Raw genomic sequence first — 26,238 nt, forward strand, 5'->3', positions numbered from 1 at the left:
CCCCGCCTCTGATTCCCCAACTCTGATTCCCCACCTCAGATTCCCCAGCTCTGATTCCCCGCCTCTGATTCCCCGCATCTGATTCCCTGCATCTGATTCCCAGCCTCTGATTCCCTGCCTGTGATTCCCAACCTCTGATTCCCCACCTCTGATTCCCCATATCTGATTCCCCGCCTCTGTTTCCCCGCCTCTGATTCCCCGCCACTGTTTCCCCATATCTGATTCCCCGCCTCTGAATCCCCAACTCTGATTCCCTGCATCTAATTCCCCAGCTCTGATTCCCCGCCTCTGATTCCCCGTGTCTGATTTCCTGCCTCTGATTCCCCGCCTCTGATTACCCATGTCTGATTCACCGCCTCTGATTCCCCACCTCTGATTCCCCATCTCTGATTCCGCACATCCGATTCCCTGCCTCTGATTCCCCGCCTCTGATTCACCGCCTCTGATTCCCGGCCTCTGATTTCCCGCCTCTGATTCCCTGCCACTGATACCCCGCCCCTGATTCCCCACCTCTGATTCCCCATATCTGATTCCCCGCCTCTGTTTCCCCGCCTCTGATTCCCCGCCTCTGATTCCCCATATCTGATTCCCCGCCTCTGATTCACCAACTCTGATTCCCCGCCTCTGATTCCCCAGCTCTGAATCCCAGCCTCTGATTCCCCGCGTCTGATTACCGGCCTCTGATTCCCCGCCTCTGATTCTCCATCTCTGATTCACAACATCTGATTCCCCACCTCTGATTCCCCATATCTGATTCCCCGCCTCTGTTTCCCCGCCTCTGATTCCCCACCTCTGATTAACAATATCTGATTCCCCGCCTCTGATTCCCCACCTCTGATTCCCGGCCTCTGATTCGCCAGCTATGATTCCCCGCCTCTGATTCCCCAGCTCTGATTCCCCGCCTCTGATTCCCCGTGTTTGATTCCCTGCCTCTTATTCCCGGCCTCTGATTCCCCATCTCAGATTCACCGCCTTTGATTCGCCACCTCTGATTCCCCATATCTGATTCCCCGCCTCTGTTTCCCCGCCTCTGATTCCCCGCCTCTGATTCCCCATATCTCATTCCCCGCCTCTGAATCCCCATCTCTGATTCCCGGACTCTGATTCCCCACCTCTGATTCCCGGCCTCTTATTCCCGGCATCTGATTCCGGCCTCTGTTCCCCGGCCTCTGATTCCCTGCTTCTGATTCTGATTCCCTGCCTCTGATTCCCCATCTCTGATTGCGCACATCTGATTCCCTGCCTCTGATTCCCCACCTCTGATTCCCCATATCTGATTCCCCGCCTCTGTTTCCCCGCCTCTGATTCCCCGCCTCTGTTTCCCAATATCTAAGTCCCCGCCTCTGATTCCCCAACTCTGATTCCCCACCTCTGATTCTCAAGCTCTGATTCCCCACCTCTGATTCCCTATCTCTGATTCCGCACATCTGATTCCCTGCCTCTGATTCCCCGACTCTGATTCCCCAGCTCTGATTCCCCTCCTCTGATTCCCCAACTCTGATTCCCCGCCTCTGATTCCCCAGCTCTGATTCCCCGCCTCTGATTCACCGCCTTTGATTCGCCACCTCTGAATCCCCATATTTGATTCCTCGCCTCTGTTTCCCCGCCTCTGATTCCCCGCCTCTGATTCCCCATATCTCATTCCCCGCCTCTGATTCCCCATCTCTGATTCCCGGACTCTGATTCCCAACCTCTGATTCCCGGCCTCTTATTCCTGGCATCTGATTCCGGCCTCTAATTCCCGGCCTCTGATTCCCTGCTTCTGATTCTGATTCCCCACCTCTGATTCCCCATCTCTGATTCCGCACATCCGATTCCCTGCCTCTGATTCCCCGCCCCTGAGTCACCACCTCTGATTCCCGGCCTCTGATTTCCCGCCTCTGATTCCCTGCCACTGATACCCCGCCCCTGATTCCCCACCTCTGATTCCCCATATCTGATTCCCGGCCTCTGTTTCCCCGCCTCTGATTCCCCGCCTCTGATTCCCCATATCTGATTCCCCGCCTCTGATTCCCCAACTCTGATTCCCCGCCTCTGATTCCCCAGCTCTGATTCCCCGCCTCTGATTCCCCGCATCTGATTTCCTGCATCTGATTCCAAGCCTCTGATTCCCTGCCTCTGATTCCCAACCTCTGATTCCCCACCTCTGATTCCCCATATCTGATTCCCCGCCTCTGTTTCCCCGCCTCTGATTCCCCGCCTCTGTTTCCCCATATCTAATTCCCAACCTCTGATGCCCCAACTCCGATTCCCTGCCTCTGATTCCCCGCGTTCTATTCCCTGCCTCTGATTCCCCGCCTGTGATTACCCATCTCTGATTCACCACCTCTGATTCCCCACCTCTGATTCCCCATATCTAATTCCCCGCCTCTGTTTTCCCGCCTCTGATTCCCCGCCTCTGTTTCCCCATATCTGATTCCCCGCCTCTGAATCCCCAACTCTGATTCCCTGCCTCTGATTCCCTGCTTCTGATTCTAATTCCCCACCTCTGATTCCCCATCTCTGATTCCGCACATCTAATTCCCTGCCTCTGATTCCCCATCTCTGATTCCCCATATCTGATTCCCCGCCTTCTGTTCCCCACCTCTGATTCCCCGCCTCTGTTTCCCCATATCTAAGTCCCCGACTCTGATTCCCCAACTTTGATTCCCCACCTCTGATTCCCCAGCTCTGATTCCCCGCATCTGATTCCCAGCATCTGATTCCATGCATCTGATTCCCAGCCTCTGATTCCCTGCCTCTGATTCCCAACCTCTGATTCCCCACCTCTGAATTCCCATATCTGATACACCGCCTCTGTTTCCCCGCCTCTGATTCCTCTCCTCTATTTCCCCATATCTGATCCCCGCCTCTATTTGCCCACCTCTGATTCCCCGCCTCTGTTTCCCCATATCTGATTCCCCGCCTCTGAATCCCCAACTCTGATTCCCTGCCTCTAATTTCCCAGCTCTGATATCCCGCCTCTGATTCCCCATGTCTGATTTCCTGCCTCTGATTCCCTGCCTCTGATTACCCATGTCTGATTCACCCCCTCTGATTCCCCACCTCTGATTCCCCATCTCTGATTCCGCACATCCGATTCCCTGCCTCTGATTCCCCGCCTCTGATTCACCGCCTCTGATTCCCGGCCTCTGATTTCCCGCCTCTGATTCCCTGCCACTGATACCCCGCCCCTGATTCCCCGCCTCTGATTCCCCGCCTCTGTTTCCCCATATCTAAGTCCCCGCCTCTGTTTCCCCGCCTCTGATTCCCCGCCTCTGTTTCCCCATATCTAAGTCCCCGCCTCTGATTCCCCGCGTCTTATTCCCTGCTTCTGATTCTGATTCCCTGCCTCTGATTCCCCATCTCTGATTCCGCACATCTGATTCCCTGCCTCTGATTCCCCACCTCTGATTCCCCATATCTGATTCCCCGCCTCTGTTTCCCCACCTCTGATTCCCCGCCTCTGTTTCCCCATATCTAAGTCCCCGCCTATGATTCCCCAACTCTGATTCCCCACCTCTGATTCCCCAGCTCTGATTCCCCGCCTCTGATTCCCCGCATCTGATTCCCTGCATCTGATTCACAGCCTCTGATTCCCTGCCTGTGATTCCCAACCTCTGATTCCCCACCTCTGATTCCCCATATCTAATTCCCCGCCTCTGTTTCCCCGCATCTGATTCCCCGCCTCTGTTTCCCCATATCTGATTCCCCGCCTCTATTTGCCCACCTCTGATTCCCCACCTCAGTTTCCCCATATCTGATTCCCCGCATCTGATTCCCTGCATCTGATTCACAGCCTCTGATTCCCTGCCTGTGATTCCCAACCTCTGATTCCCCACCTCTGATTCCCTGCATCTAATTCCCCAGCTCTGATTCCCCGCCTCTGATTCCCCGTGTCTGATTTCCTGCCTCTGATTCCCTGCCTCTGATTACCCATGTCTGATTCACCGCCTCTGATTCCCCACCTCTGATTCCCCATCTCTGATTCCGCACATCCCATTCCCTGCCTCTGATTCCCCGCCTCTGATTCCCCGCCTCAGATTCCCCGTGTCTGATTTCCTGCCTCTGATTCCCCGCCTCTGATTACCCATGTCTGATTCAGCGCCTCTGATTCCCCACCTCTGATTCCCCACCTCTGATTCCGCACATCCGATTCCCTGCTTCTGATTCCCCGCCTCTGATTCACAGCCTCTGATTCCCCAGCTCTGATTCCCCGCCTCAGATTCCCCGCGTCTTATTCCCTGCTTCTGATTCTGATTCCCTGCCTCTGATTCCCCATTTCTGATACCGCACATCTGATTCCCTGCCTCTGATTCCCCACCTCTGATTCCCCATATCTGATTCCCCGCCTCTGTTTCCCCGCCTCTGATTCCCGCGCTTCTGTTTCCCCATATCTAAGTCCCCGCCTCTGATTCCCCAACTCTGATTTCCCACCTCTGATTCCCCAGCTCTGATTCCCCACCTCTGATTCCCCATATCTGATTCCCCGCCTCTGTTTACCCGCCTCTGATTCCCCGCCACTGTTTCCCCATATCTGATTCCCCGCCTCTGAATCCCCAACTCTGATTCCCTGCATCTAATTCCCCAGCTCTGATTCCCCTCCTCTGATTCCCCGTGTCTGATTTCCTGCCTCTGATTACCCGCCTATGATTACCCATGTCTGATTCACCGCCTCTGATTCCCCACCTCTGATTCCCCATCTCTGATTCCGCACATCCGATTCCCTGCCTCTGATTCCCCGCCTCTGATTCACCGCCTCTGATTCCCGGCCTCTGATTTCCCGCCTCTGATTCCCTGCCACTGATACCCCGCCCCTGATTCCCCACCTCTGATTCCCAATATCTGATTCCCCGCCTCTGTTTCCCCTCCTCTGATTCCCCGCCTCTGATTCCCCATATCTGATTCCCCGCCTCTGATTCCCCAACTCTGATTCCCCGCCTCTGATTCCCCAGCTCTGAATCCCCGCCTCTGATTCCCCGCGTCTGATTACCGGCCTCTGATTCCCCGCCTCTGATTCTCCATCTCTGATTCACAACCTCTGATTCCCCACCTCTGATTCCCCATATCTGATTCCCCGCCTCTGTTTCCCCGCCTCTGATTCCCCGCCTCTGTTTCCCCATATCTAAGTCCCCGCCTATGATTCCCCAACTCTGATTCCCCACCTCTGATTCCCCAGCTCTGATTCCCCGCCTCTGATTCCCCGCATCTGATTCCCTGCATCTGATTCACAGCCTCTGATTCCCTGCCTGTGATTCCCAACCTCTGATTCCCCACCTCTGATTCCCCATATCTAATTCCCCGCCTCTGTTTCCCCGCCTCTGATTCCCCGCCTCTGTTTCCCCATATCTGATTCCCCGCCTCTATTTGCCCACCTCTGATTCCCCACCTCAGTTTCCCCATATCTGATTCCCCGCATCTGATTCCCTGCATCTGATTCACAGCCTCTGATTCCCTGCCTGTGATTCCCAACCTCTGATTCCCCACCTCTGATTCCCTGCATCTAATTCCCCAGCTCTGATTCCCCGCCTCTGATTCCCCGTGTCTGATTTCCTGCCTCTGATTCCTCGCCTCTGATTACCCATGTCTGATTCACCGCCTCTGATTCCCCACCTCTGATTCCCCATCTCTGATTCCGCACATCCCATTCCCTGCCTCTGATTCCCCGCCTCTGATTCCCCGCCTCAGATTCCCCGTGTCTGATTTCCTGCCTCTGATTCCCCGCCTCTGATTACCCATGTCTGATTCAGCGCCTCTGATTCCCCACCTCTGATTCCCCACCTCTGATTCCGCACATCCGATTCCCTGCTTCTGATTCCCCGCCTCTGATTCACAGCCTCTGATTCCCCAGCTCTGATTCCCCAGCTCTGATTCCCCGCCTCAGATTCCACGCGTCTTATTCCCTGCTTCTGATTCTGATTCCCTGCCTCTGATTCCCCATCTCTGATACCGCACATCTGATTCCCTGCCTCTGATTCCCCACCTCTGATTCCCCATATCTGATTCCCCGCCTCTGTTTCCCCGCCTCTGATTCCCGCGCTTCTGTTTCCCCATATCTAAGTCCCCGCCTCTGATTCCACAACTCTGATTTCCCACCTCTGATTCCCCAGCTCTGATTCCCCACCTCTGATTCCCCATATCTGATTCCCCGCCTCTGTTTCCCCGCCTCTGATACCCCGCCACTGTTTCCCCATATCTGATTCCCCGCCTCTGAATCCCCAACTCTGATTCCCTGCATCTAATTCCCCAGCTCTGATTCCCCGCCTCTGATTCCCCGTGTCTGATTTCCTGCCTCTGATTACCCGCCTCTGATTACCCATGTCTGATTCACCGCCTCTGATTCCCCACCTCTGATTCCCCATCTCTGATTCCGCACATCCGATTCCCTGCCTCTGATTCCCCGCCTCTGATTCACCGCCTCTGATTCCCGGCCTCTGATTTCCCGCCTCTGATTCCCTGCCACTGATACCCCGCCCCTGATTCCCCACCTCTGATTCCCCATATCTGATTCCCCGCCTCTGTTTCCCCTCCTCTGATTCCCCGCCTCTGATTCCCCATATCTGATTCCCCGCCTCTTATTCCCCAACTCTGATTCCCCGCCTCTGATTCCCCAGCTCTGAATCCCCGCCTCTGATTCCCCGCGTCTGATTACCGGCCTCTGATTCCCCGCCTCTGATTCTCCATCTCTGATTCACAACCTCTGATTCCCCACCTCTGATTCCCCATATCTGATTCCCCGCCTCTGTTTCCCCGCCTCTGATTCCCCAGCTCTGATTAACAATATCTGATTCCCCGCCTCTGATTCCCCACCTCTGATTCCCCGCCTCTGATTCGCCAGCTATGATTCCCCGCCTCTGATTCCACAGCTCTGATTCCCCGCCTCTGATTCCCCGTGTTTGATTCCCTGCCTCTGATTCCCGGCCTCTGATTCCCCATCTCTGATTCACCGCCTTTGATTCGCCACCTCTGATTCCCCATATCTGATTCCCCGCCTCTGTTTCCCCGCCTCTGATTCCCCGCCTCTGATTCCCCATATCTCATTCCCCGCCTCTGAATCCCCATCTCTGATTCCCGGACTCTGATTCCCCACCTCTGATTCCCGGCCTCTTATTCCCGGCATCTGATTCCGGCCTCTGATCCGCGGCCTCTGATTCCCTGCTTCTGATTCTGATTCCCTGCCTCTGATTCCCCATCTCTGATTGCGCACATCTGATTCCCTGCCTCTGATTCCCCACCTCTGATTCCCCATATCTGATTCCCCGCCTCTGTTTCCCCGCCTCTGATTCCCCGCCTCTGTTTCCCAATATCTAAGTCCCCGCCTCTGATTCCCCAACTCTGATTCCCCACCTCTGATTCTCCAGCTCTGATTCCCCGCCTCTGATTCCCCAAATCTGATTCCCTGCATCTGATTCCAAGCCTCTGATCCCTGCCTCTGATTCCCAACCTCTGATTCCCCACCTCTGATTTCCCATATCTGATTCCCCGCCTCTGTTTCCCCGCCTCTGATTCCCCGCCTCTGTTTCCCCATATCTGATTCCCGGCCTCTGATTCCCCGCCTCTGATTCCCCACCTCTGATTCCCTGCCTCTGATTCCCCATCTTCGATTCCGCACATCTGATTCCCTGCCTCTGATTCCCCGCCTCTGATTACCCGCCTCTGATTCCCTGCCTCTGATTCCCAACATCTGATTCCCCACCTCTGATTCCCCATATCTGATTCCCCGCCTGTTTCCCCGCCTCTGATTCCCCTCCTCGGATTCCCCAACTCTAATTCCCCGCCTCTGATTCCCCAGCTCTGATTCCCCGTGTTTGATTCCCTGCCTCTGATTCCCTGCCCTGATTCCCCATCTCTGTTTCACCGCCTTTGATTCGCCACCTCTGATTCCCCATATCTGATTCCCCGCCTCTGTTTCCCCGCCTCTGATTCCCTGCCTCTGATTCCCAACCTCTGATTCCACACCTCTGATTCCCCATATCTGATTCCTCGCCTCTGTTTCCCCGCCTCTGATTACCCGCCCCTGTTTCCCCATATCTGATTCCCCGCCTCTGATTCCCCAGCTCTGATTCCCCGCCTCTGTTTCCCAATATCTAAGTCCCCGCATCTGATTCCCCAACTCTGATTCCCCACCTCTGATTCTCCAGCTCTGATTCCCCACCTCTGATTCCCCATCTCTGATTCCGCACATCTGATTCCCTGCCTCTGATTCCCCGACTCTGATTCCCCAGCTCTGATTCCCCGCCTCTGATTCCCCAACTCTGATTCCCCGCCTCTGATTCCCCAGCTCTGATTCCCCGCCTCTGATTCACCGCCTTTGATTCGCCACCTCTGAATCCCCATATTTGATTCCTCGCCTCTGTTTCCCCGCCTCTGATTCCCCGCCTCTGATTCCCCATATCTCATTCCCCGCCTCTGATTCCCCATCTCTGATTCCCGGACTCTGATTCCCAACCTCTGATTCCCGGCCTCTTATTCCCGGCATCTGATTCCGGCCTCTAATTCCCGGCCTCTGATTCCCTGCTTCTGATTCTGATTCCCCACCTCTGATTCCCCATCTCTGATTCCGCACATCCGATTCCCTGCCTCTGATTCCCCGCCCCTGATTCACCGCCTCTGATTCCCGGCCTCTGATTTCCCGCCTCTGATTCCCTGCCACTGATACCCCGCCCCTGATTCCCCACCTCTGATTCCCCATATCTGATTCCCCGCCCCTGTTTCCCCAACTCTGATTCCCCGCCTCTGATTCCCCATATCTGATTCCCCGCATCTGATTCCCTGCATCTGATTCCAAGCCTCTGATTCCCTGCCTCTGATTCCCAACCTCTGATTCCCCACCTCTGATTCCCCATATCTGATTCCCCGCCTCTGTTTCCCCGCCACTGATTCCCCGCCTCTGTTTCCCCATACCTAATTCCCAACCTCTGATGCCCCAACTCTGATTCCCTGCCTCTGATTCCCCGCGTTCTATTCCCTGCCTCTGATTCCCCGCCTGTGATTCCCCATCTCTGATTCACCACCTCTGATTCCCCACCTCTGATTCCCCATATCTAATTCCCCGCCTCTGTTTTCCCGCCTCTGATTCCCCGCCTCTGTTTCCCCATATCTGATTCCCCGCCTCTGAATCCCCAACTCTGATTCCCTGCCTCTGATTCCCTGCTTCTGATTCTGATTCCCCACCTCTGATTCCCCATCTCTGATTCCGCACATCTAATTCCCTGCCTCTGATTCCCCATCTCTGATTCCCCATATCTGATTCCCCGCCTTCTGTTCCCCACCTCTGATTCCCCGCCTCTGATTCCCCGCATCTGATTCCATGCATCTGATTCCCAGCCTCTGATTCCCTGCCTCTGATTCACAACCTCTGATTCCCCACCTCTGATTCCCCATATCTGATTCCCCGCCTCTGTTTCCCCGCCTCTGATTCCCCTCCTCTGTTTCCCCATATCTGATCCCCGCCTCTATTTGCCCGCCTCTGATTCCCCACCTCTGTTTCCCCATATCTGATTCCCCGCCTCTGAATCCCCAACTCTGATTCCCTGCCTCTAAGTTCCCAGCTCTGATTCCCCGCCTCTGATTCCCCGTGTCTTATTTCCTGCCTCTGATTCCCCGCCTCTGATTACCCATGTCTAATTCACCGCCTCTGATTCCCCACCTCTGATTCCCCATCTCTGACTCCGCACATCCGATTCCCTGCCTCTGATTCCCCGCCTCTGATTCACTGCCTCTGATTCCCCAGCTCTGATTCCCCGCCTCTGATTCCCCGCGTCTTATTCCCTGCTTCTGATTCTGATTCCCTGCCTCTGATTCCCCATCTCTGATTCCGCACATCTGATTCCCTGCCTCTGATTCCCCACCTCTGATTCCCCATATCTGATTCCCCGCCTCTGTTTCCCCGCCTCTGATTCCCCGCCTCTGTTTCCCCATATCTAAGTCCCCGCCTCTGATTCCCCAACTCTGATTCCCCACCTCTGATTCCCCAGCTCTGATTCCCCGCCTCTGATTCCCCGCATCTGATTCCCTGCATCTGATTCCCAGCCTCTGATTCCCTGCCTGTGATTCCCAAACTCTGATTCCCCACCTCTGATTCCCCATATCTCATTCCCCGCCTCTGTTTCCCCACCTCTGATTCCCCGCCTCTGTTTCCCCATATCTGATTCCCCGCCTCTATTTGCCCACCTCTGATTCCCCACCTCAGTTTCCCCATATCTGATTCCCCGCCTCTGAATCCCCAACTCTGATTCCCTGCATCTAATTCCCCAGCTCTGATTCCCCGCCTCTGATTCCCCATCTCTGATTCCGCACATCCCATTCCCTGCCTCTGATTCCCCGCCTCTGATTCCCCGCCTCAGATTCCCCGTGTCTGATTTCCTGCCTCTGATTCCCCGCCTCTGATTACCCATATCTGATTCCCCGCCTCTGTTTCCCCGCCTCTGATTCCCTGCCTCTGTTTCCCCATATCTCATTCCCCGCCTCTGATTCCCCATCTCTGATTCCCGGACTCTGATTCCCAACCTCTGATTCCCGGCCTCTTATTCCCGGCATCTGATTCCGGCCTCTAATTCCCGGCCTCTGATTCCCTGCTTCTGATTCTGATTCCCCACCTCTGATTCCCCATCTCTGATTCCGCACATCCGATTCCCTGCCTCTGATTCCCCGCCCCTGATTCACCGCCTCTGATTCCCGGCCTCTGATTTCCCGCCTCTGATTCCCTGCCACTGATACCCCGCCCCTGATTCCCCACCTCTGATTCCACATATCTGATTCCCCGCCCCTGTTTCCCCACCTCTGATTCCCCGCCTCTGATTCCCCATATCTGATTCCCCGCATCTGATTCCCTGCATCTGATTCCAAGCCTCTGATTCCCTGCCTCTGATTCCCAACCTCTGATTCCCCACCTCTGATTCCCCATATCTGATTCCCCGCCTCTGTTTCCCCGCCTCTGATTCCCCGCCTCTGTTTCCCCATACCTAATTCCCAACCTCTGATGCCCCAACTGTTATTCCCTGCCTCTGATTCCCCGCGTTCTATTCACTGCCTCTGATTCCCCGCCTGTGATTCCCCATCGCTGATTCACCACCTCTGATTCCTCACCTCTGATTCCCCATATCTAATTCCCCGCCTCTGTTTTCCCGCCTCTGATTCCCCGCCTCTGTTTCCCCATATCTGATTCCCCGCCTCTGAATCCCCAACTCTGATTCCCTGCCTCTGATTCCCTGCTTCTGATTCTGATTCCCCACCTCTGATTCCCCATCTCTGATTCCGCACATCTAATTCCCTGCCTCTGATTCCCCATCTCTGATTCCCCATATCTGATTCCCCGCCTTCTGTTCCCCACCTCTGATTCCCCGCCTCTGTTTCCCCATATCTAAGTCCCCGACTCTGATTCCCCAACTTTGATTCCCCACCTCTGATTCCCCAGCTCTGATTCCCCGCCTCTGATTCCCCGCATCTGATTCCATGCATCTGATTCCCAGCCTCTGATTCCCTGCCTCTGATTCTCAACCTCTGATTCCCCACCTCTGATTCCCCATATCTGATTCCCCGCCTCTGTTTCCCCGCCTCTGATTCCCCTCCTCTGTTTCCCCATATCTGATCCCCGCCTCTATTTGCCCGCCTCTGATTCCCCGCCTCTGTTTCCCCATATCTGATTCCCCGCCTCTGAATCCCCAACTCTGATTCCCTGCCTCTAAGTTCCCAGCTCTGATTCCCCGCCTCTGATTCCCCGTGTCTGATTTCCTGCCTCTGATTCCCCGCTTCTGATTACCCATGTCTGATTCACCGCCTCTGATTCCCCACCTCTGATTCCCCATCTCTGATTCCGCACATCCCATTCCCTGCCTCTGATTCCCCGCCTCTGATTCCCCGCCTCAGATTCCCCGTGTCTGATTTCCTGCCTCTGATTCCCCGCCTCTGATTACCCATTTCTGATTCACCGCCTCTGATTCCCCACCTCTGATTCCCTGCTTCTGATTCCCCGCCTCTGATTCACAGCCTCTGATTACCCAGCTCTGATTCCCCGCCTCAGATTCCCCGCGTCTTATTCCCTGCTTCTGATTCTGATTCCCTGCCTCTGATTCCACATCTCTGATACCGCACATCTGATTCCCTGCCTCTGATTCCCCACCTCTGATTCCCCATATCTGATTCCCCGCCTCTGTTTCCCCGCCTCTGATTCACCGCCTCTGATTCCCGGCCTCTGATTTCCCGCCTCTGATTCCCTGCCACTGATACCACGCCCCTGATTCCCCACCTCTGATTCCCCATATCTGATTCCCCGCCTCTGTTTCCCCTCCTCTGATTCCCCGCCTCTGATTCCCCATATCTGATTCCCCGCCTCTGATTCCCCAACTCTGATTCCCCGCCTCTGATTCCCCAGCTCTGAATCCCCGCCTCTGATTCCCCGCGTCTGATTACCGGCCTCTGATTCCCCACCTCTGATTCCCCATATCTGATTCCCCGCCTCTGTTTCCCCGCCTCTGATTCCCCAGCTCTGATTAACAATATCTGATTCCCCGCCTCTGATTCCCCACCTCTGATTCCCCGCCTCTGATTCGCCAGCTATGATTCCCCGCCTCTGATTCCACAGCTCTGATTCCCCGCCTCTGATTCCCCGTGTTTGATTCCCTGCCTCTGATTCCCGGCCTCTGATTCCCCATCTCTGATTCACCGCCTTTGATTCGCCACCTCTGATTCCCCATATCTGATTCCCCGCCTCTGTTTCCCCGCCTCTGATTCCCCGCCTCTGATTCCCCATATCTCATTCCCCGCCTCTGAATCCCCATCTCTGATTCCCGGACTCTGATTCCCCACCTCTGATTCCCGGCCTCTTATTCCCGGCATCTGATTCCGGCCTCTGATCCCCGGCCTCTGATTCCCTGCTTCTGATTCTGATTCCCTGCCTCTGATTCCCCATCTCTGATTGCGCACATCTGATTCCCTGCCTCTGATTCCCCACCTCTGATTCCCCATATCTGATTCCCCGCCACTGTTTCCCCGCCTCTGATTCCTCGCCTCTGTTTCCCAATATCTAAGTCCCCGCCTCTGATTCCCCAACTCTGATTCCCCACCTCTGATTCTCCAGCTCTGATTCCCCGCCTCTGATTCCCCGCATCTGATTCCCTGCATCTGATTCCAAGCCTCTGATTCCCTGCCTCTGATTCCCAACCTCTGATTCCCCACCTCTGATTTCCCATATCTGATTCCCCGCCTCTGTTTCCCCGCCTCTGATTCCCCGCCTCTGTTTCCCCATATCTGATTCCCGGCCTCTGATTCCCCGCCTCTGATTCCCCACCTCTGATTCCCTGCCTCTGATTCCCCATCTTCGATTCCGCACATCTGATTCCCTGCCTCTGATTCCCCGCCTCTGATTACCCGCCTCTGATTCCCTGCCTCTGATTCCCAACATCTGATTCCCCACCTCTGATTCCCCATATCTGATTCCCCGCCTGTTTCCCCGCCTCTGATTCCCCTCCTCGGATTCCCCAACTCTAATTCCCCGCCTCTGTTTCCCCAGCTCTGATTCCCCGTGTTTGATTCCCTGCCTCTGATTCCCTGCCCTGATTCCCCATCTCTGTTTCACCGCCTTTGATTCGCCACCTCTGATTCCCCATATCTGATTCCTCGCCTCTGTTTCCCCGCCTCTGATTCCCCGCCCCTGTTTCCCCATATCTGATTCCCCGCCTCTGATTCCCCAACTCTGATTCCCCGCCTCTGATTCCCCAGCTCTGATTCCCCGCCTCTGTTTCTCAATATCTAGGTCCCCGCCTCTGATTCCCCAACTCTGATTCCCCACCTCTGATTCTCCAGCTCTGATTCCCCACCTCTGATTCCCCATCTCTGATTCCGCACATCTGATTCCCTGCCTCTGATTCCCCGACTCTGATTCCCCAGCTCTGATTCCCCGCCTCTGATTCCCCAACTCTGACTCCCCGCCTCTGATTCCCCAGCTCTGATTCCCCGCCTCTGATTCACCGCCTTTGATTCGCCACCTCTGAATCCCCATATTTGATTCCTCGCCTCTGTTTCCCCGCCTCTGATTCCCCGCCTCTGATTCCCCATATCTCATTCCCCGCCTCTGATTCCCCATCTCTGATTCCCGGACTCTGATTCTCAACCTCTGATTCCCGGCCTCTTATTCCCGGCATCTGATTCCGGCCTCTAATTCCCGGCCTCTGATTCCCTGCTTCTGATTCTGATACCCCACCTCTGATTCCCCATCTCTGATTCCGCACATCCGATTCCCTGCCTCTGATTCCCCGCCCCTGATTCACCGCCTCTGATTCCCGGCCTCTGATTTCCCGCCTCTGATTCCCTGCCACTGATACCCCGCCCCTGATTCCCCACCTCTTATTCCCCATATCTGATTCCCCGCCCCTGTTTCCCCACCTCTGATTCCCCGCGTCTGATTCCCCATATCTGATTCCCCGCATCTGATTCCCTGCATCTGATTCCAAGCCTCTGATTCCCTGCCTCTGATTCCCAACCTCTGATTCCCCACCTCTGATTCCCCATATCTGATTCCCCGCCTCTGTTTCCCCGCCTCTGATTCCCCGCCTCTGTTTCCCCATACCTAATTCCCAACCTCTGATGCCCCAACTCTGATTCCCTGCCTCTGATTCCCCGCGTTCTATTCCCTGCCTCTGATTCCCCGCCTGTGATTCCCCATCTCTGATTCACCACCTCTGATTCCCCACCTCTGATTCCCCATATCTAATTCCCCGCCTCTGTTTTCCCGCCTCTGATTCCCCGCCTCTGTTTCCCCATATCTGATTCCCCGCCTCTGAATCCCCAACTCTGATTCTCTGCCTCTGATTCCCTGCTTCTGATTCTGATTCCCCACCTCTGATTCCCCATCTCTGATTCCGCACATCTAATTCCCTGCCTCTGATTCCCCATCTCTGATTCCCCATATCTGATTCCCCGCCTTCTGTTCCCCACCTCTGATTCCCCGCCTCTGTTTCCCCATATCTAAGTCCCCGACTCTGATTCCCCAACTTTGATTCCCCACCTCTGATTCCCCAGCTCTGATTCCCCGCCTCTGATTCCCCGCATCTGATTCCATGCATCTGATTCCCAGCCTCTGATTCCCTGCCTCTGATTCACAACCTCTGATTCCCCACCTCTGATACCCCATATCTGATTCCCCGCCTCTGTTTCCCCGCCTCTGATTCCCCTCCTCTGTTTCCCCATATCTGATCCCCGCCTCTATTTGCCCGCCTCTGATTCCCCGCCTCTGTTTCCCCATATCTGATTCCCCGCCTCTGAATCCCCAACTCTGATTCCCTGCCTCTAAGTTCCCAGCTCTGATTCCCCGCCTCTGATTCCCCGTGTCTGATTTCCTGCCTCTGATTCCCCGCCTCTGATTACCCATGTCTAATTCACCGCCTCTGATTCCCCACCTCTGATTCCCCATCTCTGATTCCGCACATCCGATTCCCTGCCTCTGATTCCCCGCCTCTGATTCACTGCCTCTGATTCCCCAGCTCTGATTCCCCGCCTCTGATTCCCCGCGTCTTATTCCCTGCTTCTGATTCTGATTCCCTGCCTCTGATTCCCCATCTCTGATTCCGCACATCTGATTCCCTGCCTCTGATTCCCCACCTCTGATTCCCCATATCTGATTCCCCGCCTCTGTTTCCCCGCCTCTGATTCCCCGCCTCTGTTTTCCCATATCTAAGTCCCCGCCTCTGATTCCCCACCTCTGATTCCCCATATCTGATTCCCCGCCTCTGTTACCCCACCTCTGATTCCCCGCCTCTGTTTCCCCATTTCTGATTCCCCGCCTCTATTTGCCCACCTCTGATTCCCCACCTCAGTTTCCCCATATCTGATTCCCCGCCTCTGAATCCCCAACTCTGATTCCCTGCATCTAATTCCCAAGCTCTGATTCCCCGCCTCTGATTCCCCGTGTCTGATTTCCTGCCTCTGATTCCCCGCCTCTGATTACCCATGTCTGATTCACCGCCTCTGATTCCCCACCTCTGATTCCCCATCTCTGATTCCGCACATCCCATTCCCTGCCTCTGATTCCCCGCCTCTGATTCCCCGCCTCAGATTCCACGTGTCTGATTCCCAACCTCTGATTCCCCACCTCTGATTCCCCATATCTGATTCCCCGCCTCTGTTTCCCCGCCTCTGATTCCCCTCCTCTGTTTCCCCATATCTGATCCCCGCCTCTATTTGCCCGCCTCTGATTCCCCGCCTCTGTGTCCCCATATCTGATTCCCCGCCTCTGAATCCCCAACTCTGATTCCCTGCCTCTAATTTCCCAGCTCTGATTCCCCGCCTCTGATTCCCCGTGTCTGATTTCCTGCCTCTGATTCCCCACCTCTGATTGCCCATGTCTGATTCACCGCCTCTGATTCCCCACCTATGATTCCCCATCTCTGATTTGGCACATCCGATTCCCTGCCTCTGATTCCCCGCCTCTGAATCACTGCCTCTGATTCCCCAGCTCTGATTCCCCGCCTCTGATTCCCCGCGTCTTATTCCCTGCTTCTGATTCTGATTCCCTGCCTCTGATTCCCCATCTCTGATTCCGCACATCTGATTCCATGCCTCTGATTCCCCACCTCTGATTCCCCATATCTGATTCCCCGCCTCTGATTCCCCGCCTCTGTTTCCCCATATCTAAGTCCCCGCCTCTGATTCCCCAACTCTGATTCCCCACCTCTGATTCCCCAGCTCTGATTCCCCGCCTCTGATTCCCCGCATCTGATTCCCTGCATCTGATTCCCAGCCTCTTATTCCCTGCCTGTGATTCCCAACCTCTGATTCCCCACCTCTGATTCCCCATATCTGATTCCCCGCCTCTGTTTCCCCGCCTCTGATTCCCCGCTACTGTTTCCCCATATCTGATTCCCCGCCTCTGAATCCCCAACTCTGATTCCCTGCATCTAATTCCCCAGCTCTGATTCCCCGCCTCTGATTCCCCGTGTCTGATTTCCTGCCTCTGATTCCCCGCCTCTGATTACCCATGTCTGATTCACCGCCTCTGATTCCCCACCTCTGATTCCCCATCTCTGATTCCGCACATCCGATTCCCTGCCTCTGATTCCCCGCCTCTGATTCACCGCCTCTGATTCCCGGCCTCTGATTTCCCGCCTCTGATTCCCTGCCACTGATACCCCGCCCCTGATTCCCCACCTCTGATTCCCCGCCTCTGTTTCCCCATATATAATTCCAAACCTCTGATGCCCCAACTCTGATTCCCTGCCTCTGATTCCCCGCGTTCTATTCCCTGCCTCTGATTCCCCGCCTGTGATTCCCCATCTCTGATTCACCACCTCTGATTCCCCACCTCTGATTCCCCATATCTAATTCCCCGCCTCTGTTTTCCCGCCTCTGATTCCCCGCCTCTGTTTCCCCATATCTGATTCCCCGCCTCTGAATCCCCAACTCTGATTCCCTGCCTCTGATTCCCCAGCTCTGATTCCCCGCCTTTGATTCCCCCGTCTGATTCCCAGCCTCTGAATCCCCGTGTCTGATTTCCTGCCTCTGATTCACCGCCTCTGATCCCCATCTCTGATTCACCGCCTCTGAATCCCCACCTCTGATTCCCCATCTCTGATTCCGCACATCTGATTCCCTGCCTCTGATTCCCCGACTCTGATTCCCCAGCTCTGATTCCCCGCCTCTGATTCCCCAACTCTGATACCCCGCCTCTGATTCCCCAGCTCTGATTCCCCGCCTCTGATTCACCGCATTTGATTCGCCACCTCTGAATCCCCATATCTGATTCCTCGCCTCTGTTTCCCAGCCTCTGATTCTCTTCCTCTGATTCCCCATATCTCATTCCCCGCCTCTGATTCCCCATCTCTGATTCCCGGACTCTGATTCCCAACCTCTGATTCCCGGCCTCTTATTCCCGGCATCTGATTCCGGCCTCTAATTCCCGGCCTCTGATTCCCTGCTTCTGATTCTGATTCCCCACCTCTGATTCCCCATTTCTGATTCCGCACATCCGATTCCCTGCCTCTGATTCCCCGCCCCTGATTCACCGCCTCTGATTCCCGGCCTCCGATTTCCCGCCTCTGATTCCCTGCCACTGATACCCCGCCCCTGATTCCCCACCTCTGATTCCCCATATCTGATTCCCCGCCTCTGTTTACCCGCCTCTTATTCCCCGCCTTTGATTCCCCGTATCTGATTCCCCGCCTCTGATTCCCCAGCTCTGATACCCCGCCTCTGATTCCCCGCATCTGATTCCCTGCATCTGATTCCAAGCCTCTGATTCCCTGCCTCTGATTCCCAACCTCTGATTCCCCACCTCTGATTCCCCATATCTGATTCCCCGCCTCTGTTTCCCCAACTCTGGTTCCCTGCCTCTGATTCCCAACATCTGATTCCCCACCTCTGATTCCCCATATCTGATTCCCCGCCTCTGTTTCCCGGCCTCTGATTCCCCTCCTCTGATTCCCCAACTCTAATTCCCCGCCTCTGATTCCCCAGCTCTGATTCCCCGTGTTTGATTCCCTGCCTCTGATTCCCTGCCCTGATTCCCCATCTCTGTTTCACCGCCTCTGATTCCCCACCTCCATTCCCCATATCTGATTCCCCGCCTCTGAATCCCCATCTCTGATTCCCGGACTCTGATTCCCCACCTCTGATTCCCGGCCTCTTATTCCCAGCATCTGATTCCCGGCCTCTGATTCCCGGCCTCTGATGCCCCGCTTCTGATTCTGATTCCCTGCCTCTGATTCCCCATCTCTGATTCCGCACATCTGATTCCCTGCCTCTGATTCCCCACCTCTGATTCCCCATATCTGATTCCCCGCCTCTGTTTCCCCACCTCTGATTCCCCGCCTCTGTTTCCCCATATCTAATTCTCAACCTCTGATGCCCCAACTCTGATTCCCTGCCTCTGATTCCCCGCGTTCTATTCCCTGCCTCTGATTCCCCGCCTGTGATTCCCCATCTCTGATTCACCACCTCTGATTCCCCACCTCTGATTCCCCATATCTAATTCCCCGCCTCTGTTTTCCCGCCTCTGATTCCCCGCCTCTTTTTCCCCATATCTGATTCCCCGCCTCTGAATCCCCAACTCTGATTCCCTGCCTCTGATTCCCCAGCACTGATTCCCCGCCTTTGATTCCCCCCGTCTGATTCCCAGCCTCTGAATCCCCGTGTCTGATTTTCTGCCTCTGATTCACCGCCTCTGATTCCCCATCTCTGATTCACCGCCTCTGATTCCCCACCTCCGATTCCCCATCTCTTATTCCGCACATGTGATTCCCTGCCTCTGATTCCCCGACTCTGATTCCCCAGCTCTGATTCCCCGACTCTGATTCCCCAACTCTGATTCCCCGCCTCTGATTCCCCAGCTCTGATTCCCCGCCTCTGATTCACCGCCTTTGATTCGCCACCTCTGAATCCCCATATCTGATTCCTCGCCTCTGTTTCCCCGCCTCTGATTCCCTGCCTCTGATTCCCCATATCTCATTCCCCGCCTCTGATTCCCCATCTCTGATTCCCGGACTCTGATTCCCAACCTCTGATTCCCGGCCTCTTATTCCCGGCATCTGATTCCGGCCTCTAATTCCCGGCCTCTGATTCCCTGCTTCTGATTCTGATTCCCCACCTCTGATTCCCCATCTCTGATTCCGCACATCCGATTGCCTGCCTCTGATTCCCCGCCCCTGATTCACCGCCTCTGATTCCCGGCCTCTGATTTCCCGCCTCTGATTCCCTGCCACTGATACCCCGCCCCTGATTCCCCACCTCTGATTCCCCATATCTGATTCCCCCCCTCTGTTTCCCCGCCTCTGTTTACCCGCCTCTGATTCCCCGCCTCTGATTCCCCGTATCTGATTCCCCGCCTCTGATTCCCCAGCTCTGATACCCCGCCTCTGATTCCCTGCATCTGATTCCCTGCATCTGATTCCAAGCCTCTGATTCCCTGCCTCTGATTCCCAACCTCTGATTCCCCGGCTCTGTTTCCCCATATCTAATTCCCAACCTCTGATGCCCCAACTCTGATTCCCTGCCTCTGATTCCCTGCATCTGATTCCCTGCATCTGATTCCAAGCCTCTGATTCCCTGCCTCTGATTCCCAACCTCTGATTCGCCACCTCTGATTCCCCATATCTGATTCCCCGCCTCTGTTTCCCCAACTCTGGTTCCCTGCCTCTGATTCCCAACATCTGATTCCCCACCTCTGATTCCCCATATCTGATTCCCCGCCTCTGTTTCCCGGCCTCTGATTCCCCTCCTCTGATTCCCCAACTCTAATTCCCCGCCTCTGATTCCCCAGCTCTGATTCCCCGTGTTTGATTCCCTGCCTCTGATTCCCTGCCCTGATTCCTCATCTCTGTTTCACCGCCTCTGATTCCCCACCTCCATTCCCCATATCTGATTCCCCGCCTCTGAATCCCCATCTCTGATTCCCGGACTCTGATTCACCACCTCTGATTCCCGGCCTCTTATTCCCAGCATCTGATTCCCGGCCTCTGATTCCCGGCCTCTGATGCCCCGCTTCTGATTCTGATTCCCTGCCTCTGATTCCCCATCTCTGATTCCGCACATCTGATTCCCTGCCTCTGATTCCCCACCTCTGATTCCCCATATCTGATTCCCCGCCTCTGTTTCCCCACCTCTGATTCCCCGCCTCTGTTTCCCCATATCTAATTCCCAACCTCTGATGCCCCAACTCTGATTCCCTGCCTCTGATTCCCCGCGTTCTATTCCCTGCCTCTGATTCCCCGCCTGTGATTCCCCATCTCTGATTCACCACCTCTGATTCCCCACCTCTGATTCCCCATATCTAATTCCCCGCCTCTGTTTTCCCGCCTCTGATTCCCCGCCTCTTTTTCCCCATATCTGATTCCCCGCCTCTGAATCCCCAACTCTGATTCCCTGCCTCTGATTCCCCAGCTCTGATTCCCCGCCTTTGATTCCCCCCGTCTGATTCCCAGCCTCTGAATCCCCGTGTCTGATTTCCTGCCTCTGATTCACCGCCTCTGATTCCCCATCTCTGATTCACCGCCTCTGATTCCCCACCTCTGATTCCCCATCTCTTATTCCGCACATGTGATTCCCTGCCTCTGATTCCCCGACTCTGATTCCCCAGCTCTGATTCCCCGCCTCTGATTCCCCAACTCTGATTCCCCGCCTCTGATTCCCCAGCTCTGATTCCCCGCCTCTGATTCACCGCCTTTGATTCGCCACCTCTGAATCCCCATATCTGATTCCTCGCCTCTGTTTCCCCGCCTCTGATTCCCTGCCTCTGATTCCCCATATCTCATTCCCCGCCTCTGATTCCCCATCTCTGATTCCCGGACTCTGATTCCCAACCTCTGATTCCCGGCCTCTTATTCCCGGCATCTGATTCCGGCCTCTAATTCCCGGCCTCTGATTCCCTGCTTCTGATTCTGATTCCCCACCTCTGATTCCCCATCTCTGATTCCGCACATCCGATTGCCTGCCTCTGATTCCCCGCCCCTGATTCACCGCCTCTGATTCCCGGCCTCTGATTTCCCGCCTCTGATTCCCTGCCACTGATACCCCGCCCCTGATTCCCCACCTCTGATTCCCCATATCTGATTCCCCCCCTCTGTTTCCCCGCCTCTTATTCCCCGCCTCTGATTCCCCATATCTGATTCCCCGCCTCTGATTCCCCAACTCTGATTCCCCGCCTCTGATTCCCCAGCTCTGATTCCCCGCCTCTGATTCCCCGCATCTGATTCCCTGCATCTGATTCCAAGCCTCTGATTCCCTGCCTCTGATTCCCAACCTCTGATTCCCCACCTCTGATTCCCCATATCTGATTCCCCGCCTCTGTTTCCCCGCCTCTGATTCCCCGCCTCTGTTTCCCCATATCTAATTCCCAACCACTGATGCCCCAACTCTGATTCCCTGCCTCTGATTCCCCGCGTTCTATTCCCTGCCTCTGATTCCCCGCCTGTGATTCCCCATCTCTGATTCACCACCTCTGATTCCCCACCTCTGATTCCCCATATCTAATTCCCTGCCTCTGTTTTCCCGCCTCTGATTCCCCACCTCTGTTTCCCCATATCTGATTCCCCGCCTCTGAATCCCCAACTCTGATTCCCTGCCTCTGATTCCCTGCTTCTGATTCTGATTCCCCACCTCTGATTCCCCATCTCTGATTCCGCACATCTAATTCCCTGCCTCTGATTCCCCATCTCTGATTCCCCATATCTGATTCCCCGCCTTCTGTTCCCCACCTCTGATTCCCCGCTTCTGTTTCCCCATATCTAAGTCCCCGACTCTGATTCCCCAACTTTGATTCCACACCTCTGATTCCCCAGCTCTGATTCCCCGCCTCTGATTCCCCGCATCTGATTCCATGCATCTGATTCCCAGCCTCTGATTCCCTGCCTCTGATTCCCAACCTCTGATTCCCCACCTCTGATTCCCCATATCTGATTCCCCGCCTCTGTTTCCCCGCCTCTGATTCCCCTCCTCTGTTTCCCCATATCTGATCCCCGCCTCTATTTGCCCGCCTCTGATTCCCCGCCTCTGTTTCCCCATATCTGATTCCCCGCCTCTTAATCCCCAACTCTGATTCCCTGCCTCTAATTTCCCAGCTCTGATTCCCCGCCTCTGATTCCCCGTGTCTGATTTCCTGCCTCTGATTCCCCGCCTCTGATTACCCATGTCTGATTCACCGCCTCTGATTCCCCACCTCTGATTCCCCATCTCTGATTCGGCACATCCGATTCCCTGCCTCTGATTCCCCGCCTCTGATTCACTGCCTCTGATTCCCCAGCTCTGATTCCCCGCCTCTGATTCCCCGCGTCTTATTCCCTGCTTCTGATTCTGATTCCCTGCCTCTGATTCCCCATCTCTGATTCCGCACATCTGATTCCCTGCCTCTGATTCCCCACCTCTGATTCCCCATATCTGATTCCCCGCCTCTGTTTCCCCGCCTCTGATTCCCCGCCTCTGTTTCCCCATATCTAAGTCCCCGCCTCTGATTCCCCAACTCTGATTCCCCACCTCTGATTCCCCAGCTCTGATTCCCCGCCTCTGATTCCCCGCATCTGATTCCCTGCATCTGATTCCCAGCCTCTGATTCCCTGCCTGTGATTCCCAACCTCTGATTCCCCACCTCTGATTCCCCATATCTGATTCCCCGCCTCTGTTTCCCCGCCTCTGATTCCCCGCCACTGTTTCCCCATATCTGATTCCCCGTCTCTGAATCCCCAACTCTGATTCCCTGCATCTAATTCCCCAGCTCTGATTCCCCGCCTCTGATTCCCCGTGTCTGATTTCCTGCCTCTGATTCCCCACCTCTGATTACCCATGTCTGATTCACCGCCTCTGATTCCCCACCTCTGATTCCCCATCTCTGATTCCGCACATCCGATTCCCTGCCTCTGATTCCCCGCCTCTGATTCACCGCCTCTGATTCCCGGCCTCTGATTTCCCGCCTCTGATTCCCTGCCACTGATACCCCGCCCCTGATTCCCCACCTCTGATTCCCCATATCTGATTCCCCGCCTCTGTTTCCCCGCCTCTGATTCCCCGCCTCTGATTCCCCATATCTGATTCCCCGCCTCTGATTCACCAACTCTGATTCCCCGCCTCTGATTCCCCAGCTCTGAATCCCAACCTCTGATTCCCCGCGTCTGATTACCGGCCTCTGATTCCCCGCCTCTGATTCTCCATCTCTGATTCACAACATCTGATTCCCCACCTCTGATTCCCCATATCTGATTCCCCGCCTCTGTTTCCCCGCCTCTGATTCCCCACCTCTGATTAACAATATCTGATTCCCCGCCTCTGATTCCCCACCTCTGATTCCCGGCCTCTGATTCGCCAGCTATGATTCCCCGCCTCTGATTCCCCAGCTCTGATTCCCCGCCTCTGATTCCCCGTGTTTGATTCCCTGCCTCTTATTCCCGGCCTCTGATTCCCCATCTCAGATTCACCGCCTTTGATTCGCCACCTCTGATTCCCCATATCTGATTCCCCGCCTCTGTTTCCCCGCCTCTGATTCCCCGCCTCTGATTCCCCATATCTCATTCCCCGCCTCTGAATCCCCATCTCTGATTCCCGGACTCTGATTCCCCACCTCTGATTCCCGGCCTCTTATTCCCGGCATCTGATTCCGGCCTCTGATCCCCGGCCTCTGATTCCCTGCTTCTGATTCTGATTCCCTGCCTCTGATTCCCCATCTCTGATTGCGCACATCTGATTCCCTGCCTCTGATTCCCCACCTCTGATTCCCCATATCTGATTCCCCGCCTCTGTTTCCCCGCCTCTGATTCCCCGCCTCTGTTTCCCAATATCTAAGTCCCCGCCTCTGATTCCCCAACTCTGATTCCCCACCTCTGATTCTCAAGCTCTGATTCCCCGCATCTGATTCCCTGCATCTGATTCACAGCCTCTGATTCCCTGCCTGTGATTCCCCGACTCTGATTCCCCAGCTCTGATTCCCCACCTCTGATTCCCCAACTCTGATTCCCCGCCTCTGATTCCCCAGCTCTGATTCCCCGCCTCTGATTCACCGCCTTTGATTCGCCACCTCTGAATCCCCATATTTGATTCCTCGCCTCTGTTTCCCCGCCTCTGATTCCCCGCCTCTGATTCCCCATATCTCATTCCCCGCCTCTGATTCCCCATCTCTGATTCCCGGACTCTGATTCCCAACCTCTGATTCCCGGCCTCTTATTCCTGGCATCTGATTCCGGCCTCTAATTCCCGGCCTCTGATTCCCTGCTTCTGATTCTGATTCCCCACCTCTGATTCCCCATCTCTGATTCCGCACATCCGATTCCCTGCCTCTGATTCCCCGCCCCTGAGTCACCGCCTCTGATTCCCGGCCTCTGATTTCCCGCCTCTGATTCCCTGCCACTGATACCCCGCCCCTGATTCCCCACCTCCGATTCCCCATATCTGATTCCCGGCCTCTGTTTCCCCGCCTCTGATTCCCCGCCTCTGATTCCCCATATCTGATTCCCCGCCTCTGATTCCCCAACTCTGATTCCCCGCCTCTGATTCCCCAGCTCTGATTCCCCGCCTCTGATTCCCCGCATCTGATTTCCTGCATCTGATTCCAAGCCTCTGATTCCCTGCCTCTGATTCCCAACCTCTGATTCCCCACCTCTGATTCCCCATATCTGATTCCCCGCCTCTGTTTCCCCGCCTCTGATTCCCCGCCTCTGTTTCCCCATATCTAATTCCCAACCTCTGATGCCCCAACTCCGATTCCCTGCCTCTGATTCCCCGCGTTCTATTCCCTGCCTCTGATTCCCCGCCTGTGATTACCCATCTCTGATTCACCACCTCTGATTCCCCACCTCTGATTCCCCATATCTAATTCCCCACCTCTGTTTTCCCGCCTCTGATTCCCCGCCTCTGTTTCCCCATATCTGATTCCCCGCCTCTGAATCCCCAACTCTGATTCCCTGCCTCTGATTCCCTGCTTCTGATTCTAATTCCCCACCTCTGATTCCCCATCTCTGATTCCGCACATCTAATTCCCTGCCTCTGATTCCCCATCTCTGATTCCCCATATCTGATTCCCCGCCTTCTGTTCCCCACCTCTGATTCCCCGCCTCTGTTTCCACATATCTAAGTCCCCGACTCTGATTCCCCAACTTTGATTCCCCACCTCTGATTCCCCAGCTCTGATTCCCCGCCTCTGATTCCCAGCATCTGATTCCATGCATCTGATTCCCAGCCTCTGATTCCCTGCCTCTGATTCCCAACCTCTGATTCCCCACCTCTGAATTCCCATATCTGATACACCGCCTCTGTTTCCCCGCCTCTGATTCCTCTCCTCTGTTTCCCCATATCTGATCCCCGCCTCTATTTGCCCACCTCTGATTCCCCGCCTCTGTTTCCCCATATCTGATTCCCCGCCTCTGAATCCCCAACTCTGATTCCCTGCCTCTAATTTCCCAGCTCTGATTCCCCGCCTCTGATTCCCCATGTCTGATTCCCTGCCTCTGATTCCCTGCCTCTGATTACCCATGTCTGATTCACCCCCTCTGATTCCCCACCTCTGATTCCCCATCTCTGATTCCGCACATCCGATTCCCTGCCTCTGATTCCCCGCCTCTGATTCACCGCCTCTGATTCCCGGTCTCTGATTCCCCGCCTCTGATTCCCCGCCTCTGTTTCCCCATATCTAAGTCCCCGCCTCTGATTCCCTGCGTCTTATTCCCTGCTTCTGATTCTGATTCCCTGCCTCTGATTCCCCATCTCTGATTCCGCACATCTGATTCCCTGCCTCTGATTCCCCACCTCTGATTCCCCATATCTGATTCCCCGCCTCTGTTTCCCCACCTCTGA

Source organism: Narcine bancroftii, unplaced genomic scaffold (assembly GCF_036971445.1).
Source record: "Narcine bancroftii isolate sNarBan1 unplaced genomic scaffold, sNarBan1.hap1 Scaffold_160, whole genome shotgun sequence".
Lineage (NCBI taxonomy): Eukaryota > Metazoa > Chordata > Chondrichthyes > Torpediniformes > Narcinidae > Narcine > Narcine bancroftii.